The sequence below is a fragment of the Taeniopygia guttata genome, chromosome 2 (genome assembly GCF_048771995.1).
Source record: "Taeniopygia guttata chromosome 2, bTaeGut7.mat, whole genome shotgun sequence".
NCBI lineage: Eukaryota > Metazoa > Chordata > Aves > Passeriformes > Estrildidae > Taeniopygia > Taeniopygia guttata.
The window spans coordinates 28,901,972-28,924,860 of NC_133026.1; the positions used below are offsets into that span (position 1 = coordinate 28,901,972).

General features: G+C 35.9%; 1 protein-coding gene across 5 annotated transcripts in view; it reads right to left on the reverse strand.

Annotated features, from left to right (window-relative positions):
* Positions 1 to 22,889, reverse strand: part of AGMO (alkylglycerol monooxygenase) — a 185,292-nt gene that overhangs the window by 17,762 nt on the left and 144,641 nt on the right. The window contains exon 13 of one of the 5 annotated variants that reach the window (XR_012054534.1): positions 3,798 to 3,883. The exons of the other annotated variants lie outside the window; for them this stretch is intronic. The gene's annotated coding sequence lies outside the window, so the exon portion shown is untranslated. The remainder of the gene's footprint in view (positions 1 to 3,797; positions 3,884 to 22,889) is intronic. 5 annotated transcript variants of the gene reach the window in all.

Below are 22,889 nucleotides of genomic sequence, written 5' to 3' on the forward strand. Positions count from 1 at the left end.
CAAAATGACATATTTGCAAGAAACTTTTCAGAAAAAAAAATGTAAACCTTTTCCATATGTTCAATGAAGAAACATAATATACCAGGATAATTTCGGTTGCAAGTCTAGCTGGTCAAGCAGATACATGTTAGTCAGAGCAGATCAGAATTTTCCCAAAAATCCAAGTCATGGTGTATTCATGAAAGGAGCTGATGCTACCTGACGCACAGAGATGACACCTCTGCACCAGGAAAGAAAGGCTGCTTCTGCAGAAGTGGGATCAGCATGAGTCCAGAAGATAACTACAGCTAATGGTTGGATTATTACTTCCAATGCAAGGAATTGTAATGAAATAGCAAGATTCAAACCCTACCCTTCACACAATGGATGAGTGCGAACCAGATAAAACAAGGAGGAAAATCTTGAAAAGTCAGAACAGTAGGTTTTGGCAGAAAACACCATCTGTTATGGGTATGAAAATAATACCCTAGGTACAGCTGTGTGTCTCACAAGAATAGCCTAAGGAGATAGAAATGGTAGTGGAAACAGAAAAAGAGAGAGAGGGGGGAAAAAAGTAATTTCAATAAAAATAAAGCTAAACTTTCAGGAACTAGAGAAATCACATGGACTCACTGACAGAATGTTATTATAGAAGCTCCTTCTGCAAGAGGGAAGTGTTTTGGCTGCCTTTCACAGCACCTGGGCATGAAGAACCTTGCTGTGACCAGGTACAACATTTTCTGCTGCTCTTATTCAGAGTGGAAGACCTCAGTTCCTGATCTTTTCTAGAGCTATTAGGGATGGGTGCTATTACTGAGTTGCATCTTAGCACCTGGAATGGAGATCTCTTGCAGTAGCTGAGTGAAAGCACAGGTTGGAAGCAATTGCTGCTAAGCTCCTTGTGTTTCCACTGTGTTTAAGGAAGAGAGAATTAATCTGGATGTAAATATTTGTATAAAATAGAAATGCTAATGTAAGCATACCATTTCATTATTCCAAAGCCGCACATTGATGGATGTGAATAAAATCCTTATAAAATATTCTGTAGACTTAAAGGCCTATGACTAGAATATAAAACACAAAGGACGAAAAATAAGAAAACCTCCGTGCTCTGACAGAAAAACAGCAGACTCTGACATGGAGGTGGGCAGGGTTGACACAGCACACAATAATGCATATAGTCTCCAAAACAGTAAGACCTTACTTTAGCATGCTTTAGCATGCCAAAACTACTAATCTGTCTTAGTATTATGCTGGATACTGCCTTTATTTATTTCTTCTACAGATTTCTACACAGGAAATTAAAGTCTGTACTTATGGTATGGCTGTTACTTAACTGTAACTGTTAGACTTCAGTTAAAGTCCCTTTCTTTAGCAAAAGCGTGCTAAAAAATAACAAATCAATAAGCTGTTTGAAACATGTCATGAAGGACTACTCTGGAAGCCAAAGATTGTTTCCTACTGATGGGAATAGCCTTTCTGTAAATTAAGTGTTTCTTTTAAATAAATGCCAAATCTATGGAAAAAGGAAATTCTTTAAAAAAAAACACAGTAAGGAATGTGCAGTGTACATAATGGGACAGAGAAGCAGTTAAGGGACAATCCCTCAGAGCAACTTATGTACTAGTGACAAAAAGAAAACAATAAGGAGTAAGCAGAAAAGAAAAAGAGTAGAGCCAGGAAAAGGAAAAGCGGAGAGTTAAGAGAGGCTACAGGAGATGGAGTTTGATGAACACCTTTATAAACAAAAATGAAAAAAGGAGGAAAATCAAGGGAAGAAAAAAAAATCAACAGAAAAGAAAAATAAAAAAAGGAAGAGAACAAGTATGAAAAAAAAAAGTCAATTACTCATTCTAAAGGTGTGCAACAATAGGGGAAAAAAAAATCTCCAGGTACTCCCTTTACAGAGTGCCTATGCCTTTCCTTTGCAATCCTTGCAGGCTTGCTGGTATTTCATGAAGTCCAGGTGTACAAAGTGGCGACACTGTCACCCAGTGGCAGACTCTGCCATCATTAGTGCTGTTCTGCTGGAGAGGACAAGGGTCATCACAACACCCTCTAACCTGGGTATTTCTCCAACAGCACCAAAGTGTTTGGCTGCCATTTCATAAAGCAAAATTCATTTGACAGAAAAAGGGTTAAATTTAATGCAGCTGGACAGCTGAGCAGCTGCTTTCATGATTTAAATAAAAATAAGCTGAAATCCTTGCTGTCAGCTCAATGATATATGACTTGTAATGGGATGTTTCCAACCTTTTCTTCCATATGGTTGCCTCCGTTAGGTAATACACACAGCCTGCAGTGCAGCCAGCTCTCAGAAAACATCTGGGTCCCATTCCTGCTCTGTTAGCTTCAGTGTTGCCTCCCACAAACACAGATGATTCATAGAACAACATCCCTTTGGTTAAGGATCAAATTAGGACATTTCATTGATAATTTTATCATGCATCCCAACTGGAGTTAAGGGAAAATGGAACTTATTCAAACAGGAATTTCTCCACACATATTTCCCTCCTATCTGCAGTTGATAAAGTTAAGATTTCAGAAACAGATTTTAATGACTGCTTAGAAAAAAAAGAAAAGAAAAAAAAAACAGCCTATCTCCTGGGAGGAATGCATTTCCGCTTGATTTCATCTTCTCTCTCGCCTAGTTTTAGAGTATTTCCCCCTTTAAAAATGTGTTTGCTGACAGGAAAATCATAACATTATACTTATTCTGAAGCTGAAATCAAAGCCAATTATTTTTTCTATTGATAAGAGATTAGGATCTGCTTCAAGTAAATTTTTTCATGTTTAAAAAATATAATGGAATAAAGAGGAAATGGACAATATGCCCTGGAGCTCATGTGGTGAGTGACACAGGCTGGCTGCTTGGGGTTCTGCTAAGGAAAGATGAAGTTAGCAAATATCGGCCAGTCATTTCTTTACTCCGGGTCCCCCAAATATTAATTCAGTAGGCCTTTGTTGTTCCATTACTTCAGTTGTTTTGGTCATGCTTTTGAACAAAGAGGACTGACAATGACAGAATTTATGCAGCAATTCACTGATTTTCACAGTTGATTGCCCATAGCAATTGGTGGTTTTGTCTGAATGTCTTTCAATCATCTTTTCACGCTTTTTAAAATCACCATTATTTGCTTTGGTGTGATGCACTACCCCATTAATACTAAAAAAAACCCTGATTGATACCACTTTATATCTATTCAGTTTTTCAAAATTCTGTTTTCTCCTCCCTCACAGTTTTAGTGCATGACAGAAAGTGGATTAGGGACAGAATTTAATCAGTTAACTATTATTAAATAACAAGAAGGTAGCTTGCAAATGCATGTCTAGTATAATTTGATATTAAAGCTTAACTCCATTAATTCAGTTAAGTCAAAACAATATAAGGATACCAAATGAATACCATATTAAGAACCAATCAAAATGACTCTGTGCTTTTCTCTTTAGCACATGTATACTTTGCCATGTGCAAGCATAAAATTTAAAATGCTGAAAAAAGCATCAGATTCTTGTCCAATCTACATCCCCAGTATAAAATAAGATAAAGCATAAACCAGCAATAATCTCCCAGGGACAGATGCACACAAACGCACTCCTAAACTATTTTTCCAAGAATCATGCAGAGTAGTGCTGGGCCACCACCATGTACATCAAGACAACCTGCTCACACCACAGGTACACCGGGTCATGATCCAGCCCACAAGGAGACGGAGATGGGCTACTCTAGGGCAGAATGAATCTGGCTTTCCAGATATTCTAAATCATGCCAGAGCAGATCCCAGAGCAGACCAGAGTCAGTTCTATCAAAGACTTACAGCTGCCCTACTTCCAGTTGCCAGTTCTGTGATGTGCTCACATCACATACAGTACACATTCTCACTCACTGTGTTACCAGCATTTACTGAAAGAAAAAAAAAAATCAAGGGTCATCTTTGTTTCAGAAATTTTGTCTATATTTTTGTGCAAAGATCTACTGGTACTTTTGGTTTACTGACACTTAGAAATTGCTGAAAAGCTAAAATTGTGATTAACTCTGCTAAAGAATCTCTCTTACACAACAGCATGTTCTGGAATGATTGAAAAAATCCATAAAAGGACAGACACAAGGCTGGATAGAAATGTGTTGTGTTTACTACTAACTTACTTAAGTAATTTTTCTCCCATTGAGTCATGACCTTTCTGTGAATTGAAAGTGTTCTGTTGACTTGCTGGGAAACAAACTCAAATTTAACAGCTTATACTCAGCAGCTCAACAAACTGATATCAAAAGTCATTGACAGGCTGAGCTGGGGACTGTTCTGCCTGGGGAAGAGAAGGCTCTGGGAAGACTTCCAGTACCTACAAGGGGGCCTACAAGAAAGTTAGAGAGGCCATAAAGCTTTTACAAGGCCACATAGAGATTGGACAAGGGGTAATGGCATTAAACTGAAAGAGAGTATGTTTAGATTAGATCTAAGGAAGAAATTCTTTACTATGAGAGTGGTGAGGCACTGGAACAGGTTTTCACTTAAGGGTTTCACCAAGAAGTGGGGGATACCCCATCCCTGCCAGTGTTCAAGACCAGGCTGGATGGGGCTCTGAGTAATCCAGTCTAGTGAAAGGTATCCCTGCCTGTGGCAGGTGGGCTGGAACTAGAGGATCTCTAGATCCCTTTCCAACCTAAACATTTCTACAATTCCCTGATACATATTAGACCATTTAACTCACACAGGAATGATAGAAATTAGGTTGAAGTGCAATAGTATTTTCCACATTATATAGACTGCTGTAAATAGCAGAATTCATGGAAATCCTTAATTTTTTAGTTTCATAGGAAAGTATTTCATGTTTTCTCTAACAGGTCATTCACTACTGGAGACAAAATGTAATTTGAATCACTTTTGCTCCATGTGATATTAATTTTTACTAATTTTGGATGTATTTTTCTTCTTAATAAAACGTAGTAGAAAAATTTAAAAAATAATACAAAGCTCAATTTGAGTGTTCATTATCAAATTTTAGCACTGGTATAGCATCAAAATATGTATCATCTACACTAGAAGTGATTTATGTGGAGTGCTACAATGCACAGAGGAATTCTCTTCAGTGAATGTTTCCTTCTGTGCACTAAGTGACTAAACTTCTGTGCACTTTATCATGAGATTGAAAGTCGTGGAAATAGAGCGCAGAGTGATCATACCACCAGTGGTGGAAACGCAAAAAGAGAAAGCAATCAGTTACCAGTGCATGTGAGAATATCCTTGGATATGGCACACATGCTCATTCCTTTGCTGCTGATGCTTAGAACTGCAAATACTATAAAATTCCATAGAAAGAAGGTGGCTGAACTGAGCAAAGAGGTTTTGGTTGAGAAGAAAACAAGATCTCAGAAATAGTACATCTTCCTTGTTTTGTTTGATTTCTTTTTTTTTCTTACTTATAATTAGATTTGAGAGACTTTGAACAGGTGTAGAGGACAAAGACAATACATGAAGACAATGTATGCGCAATACCAGATACCGGATGAATACTGAAGAAGCTACACTAAACCACAAGAATATTTGCTGCCAAATTCTCAGCTTCCTTAAACCTAAAGGGCTTTCAATTTCATCTCACTTGTACTTTATGAATCTGAGTAAAATAATACAAACCTAATGTTTCAGTAAGTTCTGAATTCAGAGATTGATACCTACAGATATTGGTATGGCATTTTTGCTGTGAAAGCTAAAACCATAAAAGGATTAGAGACTGCATTGAACTCTAAATAGGAAAAAATAACGCTATTATCAAATTTCACCTAAGTCTCTATAACATGTTAAAATGGGGTTAACTCTAAGCAGGTGATATATATATATACAGGTTTTAGTTTTTTCTAATGACTGCTTCATTCCCTCATTTAATTTTGTCCTCCCCCATGCATCTTTTTGATGGTGCTATTCTTAAGAAGCAACCACATCAGAAGTTCAGAAAACAAAACAGAATGCAGAATGATACAAACATAAACAATGAATGCAGAATTATGAATTTATCTAAGAATGCTTTCCACTAGAAAGTCAAGCCCATAGAATTGTGTGTGGACCACAACAGCATGCATTTAGGGAACTGAATGTGCATGAAACAAGAAGGATATCAAGGTGATCTATTTTCTTTCACATAGAGGGGTATCCAACACATCATATATATAGAACTTTTCTTAAAATTTCTAAGATTATTTAACTAATAATTATCAATACTATTACCAGGACCTAGCTTGATGAAGAAATACTCTCATGTAGCAGAAAGCCTTTCCATGAAAAAAAAAAAGTATTTGAAGGATATTTGAAAGACCATTTAACTCAAAGAGGAATGATAGGCATGCCTTTCTCAAAAATACACATACATCTGCAGTTCTTTAAGATTCAGCTAGATGCACATAAGCACTCACAAAACTGTAAGCAGATGACAGATTTAGTGTAGGAGAGTAACCAGAAGGACCAGAAAACTAGAGAAAATTCCATTTCTCTCTTGTGAAAAATAGTATGTTCCAATGGGTGAAATCCCGAGCTGACTGGTGTCTGTACTCCTGCCCTCTCCTTAATGAGACAGCTCAATGAGGTAACACAGGAAGCTGCAGCTTCTGAACAATATTCTCAATATCTTGTTATTGGGTACTGAGGTAACCAATTAAAGTTAAAAAATATAAAGAAATTCTTCTAGTAAAATGAGTTCCAGCAATTTTTCTTCATCTGCCTAACAGACACTCTGGTGCAAGAGATTTCAGCAGGAAGAGTTACCTAATCTAAAACATTCAACTCCTGCCTGAACTGATTATCAGGATATTCCCAGGGCATATCCCCTCATTTCTACTTCTTGAGATGAAAATAAATTTTTGTGAATATTTTTATTTTTACGACAAAGAGCTACTTAGGGTGATTTTTCTTGTCCCTAACAAAGTGCTCAGACTGAATATAGGTATTTTTCACCACTTAAGAATTTCAGAAAGAAGCATAACTTACTATTAACCCTTGGACTTCCCACCTAGCCCTGAAAAGCAATTCCTGAAATGTCCAGGGCCACAGCAATATCATTCTGCTATGCACAGCTCTCAGTTATATATGCACTCAGTTAAAAAAATACCATAATTCAAGACATGCTGGTTATATTCCCTTTTCTAAGGGAAGATCTTCATGAACAGTGTGGAGGTTTAGAAGATAGCCTTGAGTAGTTTATCATTAGCCTATGATTCAAGGAAACATTCACTTATGTTTGCTTTTTTGGTGACACACAAAACATTTGTAAGTACTCTGAAAAAATTAGGCCAAAGTTCAGTAATCTGTTCCATTAATTCCATAATGAAAGCCTAATTATAAAATAGGTAATTTAATTTCATCATCTTCCTTTTCTCTCTGCATAGATATTTTCTTCCAGGACTCATTCAGCACATATTATCGTAGGCAACACCCAGAATACATGAATGATTTTTTTTCCTTACCAGGCTTAATAATTATCACAATTCTTACTCTGAAGAAAATATTAACAACAAAAATTATCATAGAATAACATTGAATTATAAGAGTAAACTATGAACCCAGAATTCAAGTTAATGATACATGGAAAGAAAATGTGTCCTGAAGCCTAGGAGTTCATAACATTGCTGGGTGGGGGACCAGGGTAGTTACAGGAGGGAACTAAGCCTGGAATGTGGGAGATAATGAATGTCAAGGGACTTGCAAGCTTTCTTGAGGGTGGATAAAGGCTTCAACAGGAAGGTCAGAAAGAAAGAGTTGCCAAATAGGTGTGGAATAGCATTCTTGAAGAAGACTTATGTCAGAGATCTAGGTTTGAACTAAGGCTAGCTTGCGGAATTTTGTTAATCAAGTTAGAAGCATATGCCAAGAATATGACGCTTCAGTGATAAAAACTGAACTTTAAGAATACATAAAGTCATGGGACTAAACACTTCTCTGATGGCTGTAAGAACTTAAAAAATTATAAGGTCTGGGCATAAACCAGACCTTATAGATAAACAAGCAAAAAACTTGTAAAGATTATTTTGACTTTTCAGGTAGTCAAGGTCTAACCTTTGCAGGCAAACACCTGAAGACAAAGACACCTTCAGATACTCTGCCTGAGATGTGCAGGCTCCATAAAGAACACACAGTTTAAAATTACCAAAAATTCCAGTTTGTAAATACAGGAAAATGAGGAGTGATCCACCTAAGGTGCTTAATAGAGACTTAGGCCTGTCTCTCAATAATGTAGGAGTGAAGGAAATTCTCTCCTACCCTTCAATATTTTCACCTCTTCTTTGGATCTGAGTGCCTGGAAATGTTATTCATTTTAAAGCAAAAACTGGAGGAGTCTTGCACCTTCTGTATGGTCAGTACGACCACTGAACCAGAGAGACAAGGAGTACAGCTTTGTGGCTTGATGACTTAGTTTAGCCCTCACAAACGAGTTCAATTTCTTAATAGAATGTTGAAAATGTTGGTACAAAATTGAGAGCGTCAACCAAACGTTCTAGAATGCAAGCATCCCCAAAAGGTTCCTTGGCCCTCTCCTTACCAGTGGAGGCCCTAATTTTAAAAGCTTGGGCAAAATCAAACAGCAGAAAAGCATGGTGAACTTGAATCTTCCTTTCAAGTCCCAGACAGATTTGAGAAGAGCATGGCAGCTGCTACCCTTTTGCTAAGTTTCATGGGTTAAACCAGTGACACCAGTAGTAGCTAGGCTCACTTCACTGATACACCTAAGAAATCGGAAGAGTTTATGCTGGCCAGATTAGAAGACCTGTAAATCAATTCACTTAGGATGATCCGTGATGCAGTACTTAGGTAACTGTGTTCTGAACTTTTCCAAATTAGTGTATCCCAGCAGATTAAATGAAGAAATGACACATCTGAGACTCTGTGTGCAGCCTGACCAGCAGAGCTGTATCTGAACTTGCCTGGTCTGTACTTGGATGCTGAAATGCTGGTGGATTAGGCCATCTCCCCAGCTGGCCACCTCAGAGCTTTAGGGACAAATTTTTCTGCAGTATCAAGTGTAGTGAATGGCAGAGGGAAAAATGAAGAATTTTGGTATGATGAAGAAATTGGATGTAGTTGCAGAAAGGTAGTCAAGCAGGTATCTTATCCCTATTCAACTCTGAAATCATAACTAGTTATAGTTTGCACATGAATGATTTTGAATACCCTTAGACATATGATAAAAGCATCTTCTGGAAAGACAGTACCTTAAGTAATCTTCTAAGTGAAAACAGGTATTTAAAAAGTAGTACTGCTTATAAGGATTACTCCACCATACAAAACTTACCATATCTGCATGCTACAATGGATGAGAGCTACACTTATTTGTTTTAAACACACTTAAGTGAAAATTGTCCAGGAAACAAACTCAGAAAAATTAAGCATAAGAACATACTGAAAATGAATGTAAAGAAAATAATGAACAAACATGTAATGGAAAGAAAATATTTAAATCAACTTTGATTGTTGCATATGAATTAAAAGCCGTATGTTTTAACAAGTCTGACCAGATGAAGAGTAACTGTTAAATTTTAAATGCTATTAATTGCCCTTGAGTAATTATGAGGTAGGTAGCACGTCTTATTTTTAAATGCAAAATGCATTGTAGAATGGTATAGTTTGCATTCAAAATACTAATATTAAAAATAATATAAACTGTATGACTACAGCATGGTGGAATTTGGCTCAGAATTTAAAAGAGAAACTCTTTCCATAAGATACAGTAAAGAATATCATATTTAAATAAGTTTAAGATGTTTTCAGTCTATTCTGTTTTACTCAAGACGAGGTTTTCTTCTCTAAAAGAGCATAAAAAGAATTATATTTAAATAAGTTTAAGATGTTATCCAGTCCATTCTTTTTTTCTTAAAAAAATATAATTCATCTGTCAATGAAGACAATTAAATTGTTTCTCAAAGTTCCCTTCCACAAGTATAATGAAAATACCATTCCTATATAACCTATCAAAAGAAAGGAAAAACCTCCACATTCTAACATGACAGACAGACAAAATTACCTTTAAAAATGAAATTAAAAGGAGGAAGGAATATGATAGCTTCACAGATTTTTCTGACCATCAATAAATGTAAAATCAAATACAGTTTTTAAATCAGCCATTTTGAGATACATAGCAGAATGACTCAGTAGAGTAACACCTTTACTATTTAAAAAAATACAAAGAACACCTGCACCCTCCTCCACTCTCTCGCCCACACAATATTTTTCTATAGCTTCTTTTACAATATATAATCATAATTTTAGATAGCAGTGTATTTTGTTACCCTGCCTACAGTGAAAATGTGATTATCATTCCCTGTTTTATATATCCTTGCAAAATTAAAAAAACACACAAAGACTCCCCAAAAAACCAAACCAAACCAACACACAAACAAAAAAAAATCCTAACAAACACAAAATTGATTAGGCTAAATAAGACCAAGATGAAAATTTCTGACATACAGGATATTCTTTCTGCTTTATTAGTCATCTTAAGTGCGAGCTCTACAGTTCACATACATTAAGGTAATATCATGATACATTTAGACTACAGCAACAAAGTAGTCTTTTAGAGCACATGGGTGCTTCTAATGAGAGACAAAAAAAATACAGAAAAGGAGAAGATTTCTAAAGTTCCCTGGTTATGCCTGGTTGCACTGAAAGCAGAATCTTTGAACCTGCAGAGAATCCAGCCATCCATCATAGCTGCTAGCCCCAGCCACACGGACTCAACAGGACACCGAAATAATCTCCACCTCATTCACCATCATCAATTTTTTAAACACTTTGTATATCCACAAATCGTCCCTAATCATCTAATGTGCACATTGATTTTGTCCTTTAATCTCCATCTGCTTGCAAAGTACACTTGCTATGCAGCAGTTTCACCTTCTGATGCACAACACAATCTGAGATAACCCAAATCTGCATAAGTCCCCAAGATTTCTTTACATTTAGCATAAAGAGAATTTATAATATTTCTTTCTTCTCAAACCTCTCAAGAAAAGGTGTTTCCATAGGTAAAGATGCTTCAGCACATCTTCTCTTAAAGCTCAGAAAAAGAAAAAAAAAATCTCAAAAAGTAGAAAAACTAGGAAATCTTGAAGGAAATGCTCTTTTTAGTAAATTAAATCTAAATCCTACAAAACTGTTTGGTAATATGCATGCCTTGTGTGTACATGCCTTCTACTTACCGACTTGGGGGAGTGGGTGAAGGGGGACTACAAATCAGCTGATTACTTCTATTTTTCACCTGGGAAATTGAGTCAAGCTACAGGGAAATTTGAAGTCTATGATGGTTGCATGCTGCTCCAAACTGTTGGCAAGGGTTGGGTTTTTTTTTAATGCCATGCTAATAAAGTGATTTAGGTGTTCTGTCAATGCTGTTTGACTTGATAGCACCGTAATTCAGTGACTAGGGACAATCTTGTTGATTCTGAATAACTGTGATGCAGAACAAGCATGTACAGATGCTCTACAGACTTGTACAGGAGAGTACGCTTGAATGCACTAAAATACAGAAATTCTCTGTACAGAAGAAATGAAAGGGGTTTCTGAGGGAAGTTAGAGTGTTTGTAGCCTGTAATTTGAGAAAGAGTATGCTTGCCCCACCTTTAGATTAAGGGACAATTTATAGGCATCTTTGTAAACCTGAAGGAACAAGGAAATTCAGAGGATTATATTAAAAAACTCACTGTCCCAGCAGAGGTATGGAACCTTCTGCTGCACTGCTAGAACTCGGGTCATTTGGAAGTAGTTTGATAGACTGAATGATATATTAGAAAGAAACATGGATTTATTTCATGCTCCTGCAGTGCTGAAACAGCGAATGGTTTTGTTAAGTAGGTGATTTTTCTACTTTAAAAGCCCAGTTTCATACCAAAAAAGGACCCATTTATGAACTCAGTTATACAGTCACAGACTCATTTCCTGTCTTTATATTTCCAGTTTGCTTTCAAAGTTATTCCCTTCTTCAATTTGCCTTTTAAAGGAATAAACTGCTATTGAAATTGTGGGGGCAGAAAAAAAAAATCACATTTCCTCCAATGCACTTGTAAATTTCATTATATGTAAAAAGCAGTTTTTAGTTGCAGAAGCCAATATTGCTCAGAGGAAGTTGAATGGAGGGGCAGCTGGAGGTGAATGGCTGGTCTATACTTTCTGTGACCTGTCAAGCTGAAGCACACGCATGTGTAGGCCACTGACAACAGAATGAACCTAAAAAAGTGGAAAATTCTTCTGGTGTCAAGGGAAAAGCCTTGGAGGATTAGTTGAAAACATTTGAAACAAAATGCTGAAGTAATTTGAATTCAATTTATGTCTTGTTGTGTTGCAAAGTGTGACAAAAGTTTCCTACACCCACATCTTTAATTTCCTTTTTCTTCCCCTGAAAATGAGCATTGATAGCGATGTGAGGGAAGAGAAACAAAGTGAAAAGGATGGTGTTTTTTTCCAAAGATACAAAAGTATATTTAGACACTAAGGGAAAAATATTCCCCACCCCAAACACAAACTACCCTAGTAACAGAATGCTAAAGCACAAAAATATTAAATTTTCCAAACATTTCACTTGTAAAAAACTTAATTCTAAAGCATCTGATACTTAATTAACTTCTATCAGAAAGCAAAATTATAGAATTCTACTTTTCCAATTATTCTGTCATGTTTTTTTTGACTTAATGAACAATGTGATACTTTACAGTTAACAACACTGCATTTTTGCCATTTAATCTGAACGAGGAGAATTAGAGTACCATGCATGTCTGATTTTTTATTTCAGTGTGTTTTTAAATGAATTTCTATTTTTTTCTGGGTATTTTTTCAATTACTACCACAAGACCATTTGCCAATTTTTCCATTCTTTCCCCTATTTTACTTTTGTAATGTGTTACAAAAGGACCCCTAAAACACCTTGATCACCCCCAAATTGCAAAGGTTACACATTATCTTGCAGATGAAATTTCACCATGTGACAAGTTTTATGGCACTCAATTGTAAACAAAAACTAAACCCCACATAGCTAAAAGATTAAAAATCAATCTATTCAATCAATATCTATTTCCTCCTCTGTATCATTATATCTCTGTGGATAGCTCTACCTGAAATAATACAGATTTTTCTGTGGTTAAGCTATCTGCATTAATTAACTGCCTTTCTATGGCTTCCAAAGCCATTTCTGAAATGCTTCATAACATTTAACATGAAGAAGATATACTCAAAAATATATGTAAATAAGAGCTCTGCAAATTTTGGATCTGAAATGTGCATCTTCATAAATTAATTTAAATACTGCTTGCAGAGCAAGTATAGAAACAAGCAGATAAGAGGATTCCCTTAATGATATATCTATTTTAACAATGAATTTATCCTTTTAGCAGAGTTAGTTACACTGTGACAAACTTAATCTACACATACTGATTCAGAAAAAATATCTGAGAAATAACTGGACAATTCCTTCCTTGAGTGATTATAACTGGGTTATTAAGGCTCAACCGTACATCTGCATATTTTATGAAACTTTTTTTCCATTCAGAATAAATGCTCAGGTGCTGACAAAACTACTAAAAAAGGCTACTTCTGGTAAGCATCAGCTTTTTGGATTGTTTTATTAATTAGGACGAAATAGAGTAGTAGAGCTAGCCTTAGGGTACTGCTTCATAATGCCTTTAGTGATGCACAAAAGATGCTAAGTAAAAATAGAATCTGATTCCAGCCTCAGAGAAAAAGAAAATATGAGCCCTATACATACAACAAAACAAAAGTAGTGTATAAAAATCTGGAAAATAGGGCTGGTAATGGAGCAGCAACGTGCTTTTGCAGATCTCTTGACTACCAGAGTTTTGGCTTAGCTCCCAGCTTCAGAAGTTGGATCAAGCTAATCTTCATTTTGCCAAAGTTGATGGAAGCTCTAAAAATGTAAATCTGAGCTACAGCATAAAAAGTGAAAGAATATTTCTTGCCTTATACAATTTTTCAAAGCACATAAATTTTAAAATTAAGTACTGGAACTCTGCAAGGATTGGACTACACAACAGCCAAAATAAGTTACCAAAATTCATGGAAATAAGTCAGTAAGCTTTTTCAGTACTATAATGTGATGCAAGTGTTGGGCAGAGTGATGACAAGTCTTCTGCTCCTATAGATATGTGTATTTTATAATTTGTGCTCAATGGTTGCAGTAAGTTAATCTATTTAAAGAAATCAACATATTCTTAGATTTTCACTAAACAGTATGATTTGTCAATCTACCCAGCATTAATGATTTAACAAATCTCCACAATAAATTTTCATGTATATAAAAAAAGTATTAAAAATATTATGAACCATTTATGAATAAAATATTATGAACTAGTTTCTTCAAAACTAGAGAAAAATGATATGCATATACACCCTAAACCTTGTGATTAAAAAATATTAGAAGATTTGAAGTTGAAATATAAATTGATGGCTTACACTTAGATGTGGTATTCAAATGCAACACCTGTGTTGAAGCAAAATGGCATTATTGGGCAAGTTTGACCCCACTGTAACTTTCTGGGTGATGTTAGAGAAATGCAAAGCAGTAGAGGAAGTCATACACAGGTATTTGTTCAGGAAGCATTTATATGAAGTAATTCTGGTATATAGTAGTGGTACGAACATCATAGTTAATTCATACAGGGTAGATCTGAACTTGTGAATTGACTGGTTATATAAGAACAGCTGATACTTTGCTTAAATTATAATATCCATTAACTATGTCTAAGTTGATAATCCCAATTCCAGCAAGTCAGCTGCTCTGCTATGGAACACCCCTGAAACACATGAAATTACTTGGTTTGAACAAAAAGAGTAACTTTCAGAAGGTATCCATGCAAATACTGCTTGCCTGGTACTATTCATTTCAACTAAACTGTTCCAATACCTTGCCAATGTGTTGTAACATAACTACTGTATAGTTTTTAAAATGAATTGGGAATTTTTTTAAATTTTTTTTTTTGGTTGACCTTCTTTCTATCTTACCAACTCATGAAGTTCTGTGCTAACCCTGGACTGTGGTAAGTAGACTCTTACTAGCATGATGGAATGGTGAAACTTAACAGAAATCTAGGTATTACTGCAAGACAAACAATAATAACATAAGGTGGTGCTGTTAAGTCAGCGAACTGGCTTTACTAATTATTGTTATTATATGAGTCAGGAATTTTTAGATGTGGGCTCAGCTGTACGGTCATTCTGGGTATTTTTACATAAGGAACATCAGCCTTGCATGATCCTTATCTTTCTCCTTTTTCACTTGCTTTCTCTGGGAATACACAGTTAAAGCATAAAATCCTGGCTCACTCAAAATGTAAACCAAATCCCTCAACTCATCTGATATAGCCTTTAAAAGAGCATAAGAAACTGAGCTCCTCATTGCCTGAGTGCAAGAAGGGACAAACCAGCCTGGAGACAGAACATATGAGAATATGAGGTGGATGTTGACAAGGGAGAAATAAATGAACTCTGTTCTCAGTATACGTTCCAAATTTCGACAGGGAAGATTCTAAGGTGCAAGGATGTTTACCGCAGTGTTTTATTTGAGATCATAATTCAAAACTAAAACTCTGATTTAGTCATCCCCGCTTCCTGAGCTTTGGTTCACATTGCAGCTCTGAAGTGTTAGAATTGGATTCCTCTGGAGTGAAACACAACTGGAAGAGGCCTTCTGGCAGCTCTCCTGATGCTCTCCAGCTGCTGCTGGGCATTCAGTCTGAAGGAGAGGCCCAAGTAAAACATGCTCAGTGTAGACTGAGGTCCTTGGCACCAACCACTTCTCTCTAGAGATCAGCTTCTGTTGTGCTGTGCAACTTTTTGGTGGAGCCAGAGCTGTATCACACAGGCACTCAAGAGAGAACCAGAAAGGCCCAGCAGTGGTACTGATGTCTCAAAACAAGTAACAAATACTGCCTTCTGAAGCAAGAGCTTGGAACACCTATTGTTTTTGAAATGCAAAAACACGGGCTTTTTAAAAAGTGGAAGAAAGGATCTGAAATGATGAAACTTCTCAGAAAAGATTTGTTGTGGATTTTGTTGGTAGCTTGGGTTTTTTTAGTTTTTTATTCAATCATTTTTTTAGAAAAAAGAAACCTGCAAGTGTGGAGTAAAAAGAATAAAGATTGACATATTTTCTAGGAAATGCTTATGATGTAAAACTACCTAGAAGTGGGATATTGCTGACACATACTGGCAAAAAAATTCAGTCATGAATGGCAAGATTACCAAGAGAATTGTTCTGTGTTGCCTCATTCTTCCACGAAAGATAAATACTTGGTGGTGAAAGCATAATTAATACCCTATTTTCTTTTAGGCTCAATAAAACACAATAATAAGAAGAAATACTGATAACACCGCATTTCTACAGCTGAAAAATGGGGAAAATAGCTTTGTTTACTTAGAGAAAAATTATTTTTTAAAAGCTGCAAACATTTTTAATCAGAATAATTTAATTTAAATGTTATGATCTTGCTCAAGACTTGAAAAACAAAGAAAAAGAGAATTTATAATATTAAATCAAGTCCTATTAAGAAAAATAAAAACATATGCAACAAAAAATGCTCGTGTCTCTATGAAAATCCAGATATAACCACTTTCAGCATTTTATAAATATTTCCTGTAAGTACTGGAGGTATCTCAAAATGCAACTTAAAAAATATGGAATTAACTTTTTCATACATCACAAGTGTATTTAAATACAGTGTGCAGTTACTTTGCTCTTTGAATAATGAATATAACAAGTAGGATAAGTTATGGGTGATTCATGCCTTGTTGTTTTGGAAGTTTACATGAAAAATGATGACAAACCATGCAGCAGAAATCCTGAACAAGGAGTGGTGAACATCTGTGGTGTTTCCTCTCTGAGAAAAAGAAAAGTTCACATCCCACCCAGGGAGAAGAAATGATCCTGATAAAGAATGTAAGTGATCTTGTTTGACCTGTGACACAACACTAGTGCTGACCTCTGCGCCTAACCACAGTGCATGTTTTTTGTTATAAGAGTGAGCAAGTGTGCATTGCTAAAAAGGAATGCAAGGAGTATGAATGATGCTGAAAGTCAGAATGAGTTATTGATTGTGGAAGTGAAAGTGTGTTTGTTCAGGTAGGTATGAAAGACTAAATGGAGGAGGAAGCGGAAGAAATGCAAGAAGAAAATTAAATAAACTTACTCATAACCAAGCCGTTTCTATTCTAGAAACAAAGCAAAGAATATGCCATTTCCTTGACTCTCCACAGACCATTATTGTGTTTAACAACATATTAGAACCCCTAATTATAAACTTTAAAGCAAGAAATAACTCTAGTATTGTCCCATATGATTAAAAAAGTACCAAAATGTTAATCCAACTCTATTTGGGAATGTTATTCATCAGCATTCTATAAAATTTATATAAATCTTCAAATTAGAAATTTAGGACTCTTAACTCATCACATGGAGAGCATGATTAATCGTTCTAATCCAGGAACCACCCACCCCATCATCTTTTTCTTAAAAAAAAGCAAACACTCTTATTTTCCAATAGCTGGATGTGTAAATATTTCTAGTATTGGTATAAATATAACACATTGTTCCTGAAAAATGAGCACATGAGAGATTTTAACTGTCAGACTTCCCATGTGGCAACACTAAATTAAATAAAATATAATTGGTTGTTTACTGACAATGTCTGCTATCTACAGTTCAGGAAACAGCCCACTTAACATCCAGTCCTTGTAAACATATTGTCTCTGTAGGTCTTTTGTTACATATGATCAATGCAACAGATGAAAAGCTGAAGTCAAAGTTAATCCATGCAATCTCAAAGCACAAATCAATGCATTTCTTTTAGCATTCAAGAAAATGGATAATTTATTAAGGGAACTCTGGAAGGAAAGGAATTTATTAAAGGAATTCACTCCAGCTGAAAATTTGGCCTTCAATTATAAAAGTGAATAATAGAAAAATTAGAAAATGCAACAATAAATCTAATTCTATTGCAGCTATTTCTTCTGGAACACTTTAATCTAATCCTGACGTATAAGCACAAAATAATACCACTGCCAGGTCTGATGTACAAATCTTTGTAATACGTTAAACAATTGGACAAAGAGAGCCTAACCTGACAGCAGTCAATGTGCTGTACATTTCTAGCAACAGTAAGAATATGTTTGATGGAGATAGATGACTCAAAAGACAGGAAATAGAACATGGAATTTTACATCCCTAGGTCTCAAGCTCAAGGGCAGGACCCACAGTACAATGCCTAAACTTTAGGCACCTGCTACAGAATTGTAATCCAGATTCCACTCACTCTACACAGATGCTTAGATGTCTTAAAAATGTACATGGAAAATAAGCATTTTAAAAATTATGTCCAAGAGGATTAGTACACTAAACAGAGACCCCCCAATCAACACTCACAGAAAAATACCTTTACTCCACAGAGAATAAGCACTCCAATGCAATTGAAGAGTCCTGGATCTAACTGATCATTTATAGTACAAGTCTATCTTCAGAGTCAGGTTTTCAAGCCTAAATTGAGACACCAAAAATAATGGGTGCCTCAAAGAGACAACAAGATTCCCTTTTCTAAAAATGTAGGCAGAGGCAGATGCTGATACTTGCACCAGCCTTTTACAACATTGCACTCCCTTCCAAAATTTATTTCTTATAAGGTAATTTGATAAGTTGTTTAGGATGATTACATCAATTTTCTCCTTAGCCCAAGGGACTTTACAACCACATCCATTGTTTTGCATGCTTCAACTGCTGTACTAAAAATCTATACTGAAAAAGGGAAAACACTGTTCCACTACTGTTGAAATTGTATATACAATTACAATCAATGCAATATACAAATCTTGATTGTCAATACAATCAATAAGAATACAATTAAAGACTTAAAAACTGAGATAAATGTAAAAAAAAAAAAAAAAAGGGCAAGCATGATTCTACAGACCACTGGCTTGAGAACTCTAAATTCTACTTTATTGCTATTTATGCAGCTTCAGTTTGAAGCTTTGCATAAAAAGGACAACCATCAGATAAAATAATAGTCTGGAATGGTTTGGTTTGGAAGGAACCTTAGAGATCATCTATTTCCAACCCCACTGCCAGGAGACAGGGATGTCTTCCACTAGATCAGATTGCTCAAAGTGCCATCCAACCTGACCTTGAACACTTCCAAGGGATGGGGAACTTTGCTGATTTAGGTACTGACCAGGAAGGTATAAAATGTCATGGCACTTGCAGGTTCAAGCTCCTTTCAAGATGCAGCAGCTGCTTAGTTATATCTATGAGGGCAAAGCAGCTCAATTCTGAGTACTTTTATTGAAAGGAAGAATTTTTAATGACAATCTTTAAGTGCTTCAAATAGTCTCTCCTGAGGTTGTAAATCCTTCAGCTACCAGATTAGTCTAGCTATAAATCAGCATGTCTGGAGTTGCTGCCAGTTGAAGAAACATTGGCAGTGCATGACATGAAAATACTTGTATTTGCAAAACATCTTCATCAGCTGGCATCTCTTCTTTCAAAACAGGGTCTAAGCAGTGAACAGTGGTCTAAGAGAACACTTTCATCTGGCCAAAAATGAGGCACACTGGCCAATTTAACAGTGTTTATTAAACCTCATTTATTTCAGTATCATCATCCAGTAGGTAGTCCCACCATAAATATGCACACACTAAAGGGAAGGTATGTAAATCCTTCTACTGTATTTGCTGAATTTTCTTACAGCTTTGCTGATTAAATGAATTCTTTAACTAGTATGGGTTTATGCTGTATTAAAACACAGACTTATAGTATATTAATGCCACCTGTTAGACATAAGAAATTCTAGTCAGTAAACTGGTTTCAGAAAAAAAAAATCAATCTAAGGAATATACTTAAAGTCTTTAGATTTTGTAGGTACCCATAATTGAGGGATTAATATTTCACCAGCAGTTACAAATGAGTGTTATTAAATTTAAATGGATGGCTGATTCATGAGTACATTTGATCTCTCAGACATCCAAGTGACATCAGTTCTCCCCCCACAACACTTTCTTTTAAATCCCGCTTTCTTACACATATCTCACTTTCTTTTTCTTTCCACAGATCACTAAGCAAGCAGAAGAGTAAAGGAGTAAATTTTCAGAAGTTAGCATGTGGCAATATTTTCTCCTTTTTGAAGTCACAGACATCAGGGGTAGACTAGAGACTGCATTGCTTTTCATAATCCCAAAGCAGGTCCTAATAAAGCACTGTATTATTTTAATTTAATTTAAAATAAAGAAAAGGCTTCCTAAGACCCTTTCTAACAAATATTTATTCCCTATCTCATTCTTATAGTAATAGCAGTGGCCCACTTGTTACAATTAATCAGTGTTCTTACTCTGCTAAAGAGTGTATTACTAATAGCAGTGCCAGAGACTTGAAGGTTTTCTCCTGATTTTATGAATTTCATCATCATTCAAACTTCAGTATAAAGCAACATGTCTTTTTACATCATATTTTATAGAACATTAATTTTTCTGCCCTAGGGACTTGCACAGACACCCCAGCCTCATCTCCAACAATTGCAATCAAAACTCTTGACATGTCCTGAGGTTGAATCCATTAAAGTGTAAAGGCTCTGACATTTTTGAGCGTTCTCTTTATGTTACATTGACAAATGGAGGGGTTTTGTGTTTCATTGGTTAAGAAGGAGTCAGGTTTTAGTTATTTGAACCTAGGGTAGCTTCATTCATGGATCAAAAAAGACCTCTTGGGGCTTCCAAAGTCTTAATTATTTTAGAGCTACAAGGCATGATTTGGTAGAGATTTGGGTAATGGGAAACATATTCTTCTGGGATCACTTCACTTTGGGGAGCTTTCCAGCTGTGAAACAGGCTCTCGAACTTAAAAGCTCTCCAAAGCTCTACCTGGCCCCAGGCCCAAATTTCCCTGTAACAAAAGTTGCCTCACGGAACTAGTGTAATATATGCAACCAAAAAACTGCAACATTAAAGAACTGGTAGGATTTATGATAACACTAAAAGTTGTTAAAGTGTTTTTAAAAGGTCAGCTTTTCACATTTAGAAGCAGAAGAATATTCGTTTATATCACCACATATCTAATTCCACAACCTAAAGTGACAGCTATTTTATTATCCAAGTATCTAAGGAGGTTTGCACAATGCAATACTAACTTATTAAAATAAAGTGAATGTTTCATTTGTTATCATTCAGAATGATAAATATCATGTCTCTTTTTTACTTTAGAACTAGTTTTCTGGAAAACTACTTATATGATGATGTTGTCTCATTTATTAGTAAATGTAGGCATAAATAAATAATAAATCTGTTGCAATGTCTGTGTGTCTGACATTACCCTGCACCATTTAAACAAAACACATCACTTTTAAGGCATTTATAAACAGAATACACGTAAGGCAGCCTACTAATAGGCCCATTAATAGTAATTTTATGTTGTATGTACAAGCAATGGTAGATAAGAGCTGCCCTATATGGTTTAGGATCTGAATAAAGAGTGATTTTCATTCACAATTATATATATCACAACATTTTTTACTGCCATCAGTATGAAAAATAGTAACAGAAAACCTCAGGTTCCAGAACAGACCTTCAGCATAAAGTTCAGTTTGTACTCCAGTATGATTGTTTCTTACATAGGTCAGACTGAAAACATCTTCTTAACATGAGGACACTTATAAAAAAGTGAAGGAATTATGAATGCTGTTAAGGAAAGCCATTAAGCTTGAGGAAATGACACATGCACAGAAATCACACACAGCAGTCACCACAGTTCCCTACCATATCAAAACACCAGAAAAGCATGCCATGAGAAAAATCCTTCCTCCACTGAAGCAGGGGAAAGACTCTTTCATGTTTATGGGCTCCATTTGAAGTCTGGAACCACAAATCTCCTGTATTTGAGAAAAAAAGACTGTAGATCAAGTGTCTTTCAGTGTCTCTATGGTTTCTCCTCTAGGCCTGACCCAGAAAAACTTTGTACATCTTGTGTTCTACTTTGCAATAATATAATACTTTCTAAAAAAAATTCTGAAGTGCAATTATTATCACAGCTTCAATTCAAAGTCAAGTGACTTTGAATAAGATGCCTAAGCACATATTATCACTTCATTCTGTCCTGATCCCTCTGTTTATGTATTTATGTCTCTTCCTTACATTACAAACTCTTCACATCTCTGAGAGAGCACTCCAATTGTCTAACTGAAGAGTAACACAAACACTGTCACCTATCTGGTATATATCGTCATGCTGGCCATCAGGAGTACCGTCTGGAACAGAGAAATGCAGAGGAGCAGAAGACAGAGGCAAGCTCAGTCCAGGTAAAACCTGGTCTGTCCTTAGCCAGAAAAAAAAAAAAAGAAAAATTATCTTTGTTTGATCAGCTCTCTGCAGAGACTTGACAGAGGCACTTTGTGACTGATTCACCAAAACCAGCATTTAGAGAAGAGACAGGTTTGTCAACATAGGTGCAAATTGAGATGTGAGCCATCTCTTTGTGAAACAATGGGGTAACAGTCCAAATAACAGATGTTCCTGGAATTAGTAGCACTATGGAATCTTACAGGCAACCATGGGACCCCCAGCTCCACCGACAGGGAATATGGGCAGGGAGATCTCAGATGGTCATGTGTGTGATCCCTGTGCAATCCACGTCTCACTGGGTTCACTGGTTTATACTCTTTTCTGAGCAAAATCTGATAGCCTGCTCTTGGACAAAAACTCTGTTGAAAAAATAAAATCATGTTTGTCAAATGGCAACACTGGGGTAATAATACAGGTTTCAGTCACCAAGCTCATCATCTCTGTATTTATCTAGGATGTGCATCGATTAGATAAGTTGTCATGGATAACTCAAAGCAGTGAAATAATTAATTTGCAATAAAACCAAAATCTCAAAACAACAATGTGTGTTTGTCT